Raw genomic sequence first — 748 nt, 5'->3', positions numbered from 1 at the left:
TCTGACTTCTCTCTCTCTCTCTGTGAGTGAACAAACACCTGACGTGCACACAGAAGGAACGAAGAGCCAAAAAAAGAAAGTTAGGAAGGAAACGAGTGAAGTGACGACTCACTCTGATTCTATTAATAATCATCATCAGCCTGATTAAGTCACTAATCCTCTCTGTTCTCTGCCTGATTAACACAGGAACACACACGCAGTGACACATTCACATGTGCTGTCCCTGGTCTCTACACACACACACACACAGTCTAAGGTGTGAAGTTATGAGTTCTGACTGTAAAGTCTCACTCGCAACCTGTCAAACACTGCTGCTTTCAGAATATGACTGTAGTGATCCTTTAGCGCTATTAATTAATTAATACTACCTCTGATTGGCTAGTGCTGGTTGCTTGCGTTGGTTTGGTTTAGGCACTGAGATGGTTACAAAATAATGTCAGAGCCAATCAGAGGTAGGGGACAAATACAGGTAGTAAAAAAGTCTGCATAACCAAAACCACTCATGGAAAACTCTATATTTTTATTTGTTTATCCCAATAAATACCAGTTTAGTTTTACTTTAGTAACAAAGTGCTATATGTGATTTGGGTAAACTGAGCCTCGACATAAACTAAATAATAATTAATTAAAACAGGTTAATTGAATATGCAAATATTAAATCCCTATTAATATAAGGATGACAAGCTGGTTTATACATGTGAAAAATAAATCAGAATATACAGTATATTATTATTTGTAGTAGTAGTAG

General features: G+C 36.6%; 1 protein-coding gene across 2 annotated transcripts in view; it reads right to left on the bottom strand.

The window, feature by feature from the left end:
* si:dkey-76b14.2 (DENN domain-containing protein 1B) overlaps positions 1 to 748 on the bottom strand; it is an 11,893-nt gene that overhangs the window by 5,769 nt on the left and 5,376 nt on the right. The gene's annotated exons all lie outside the window — the stretch shown is intronic.

Source organism: Morone saxatilis, unplaced genomic scaffold (genome assembly GCF_004916995.1).
Source record: "Morone saxatilis isolate NCDOM2014 unplaced genomic scaffold, NCSU_SB_2.0 Contig17, whole genome shotgun sequence".
In the NCBI taxonomy this organism is placed as follows: domain Eukaryota; kingdom Metazoa; phylum Chordata; class Actinopteri; family Moronidae; genus Morone; species Morone saxatilis.
The sequence above is the reverse complement of the archived record's forward strand: the minus strand, read 5'-3'. Positions and strand labels throughout refer to the sequence as shown.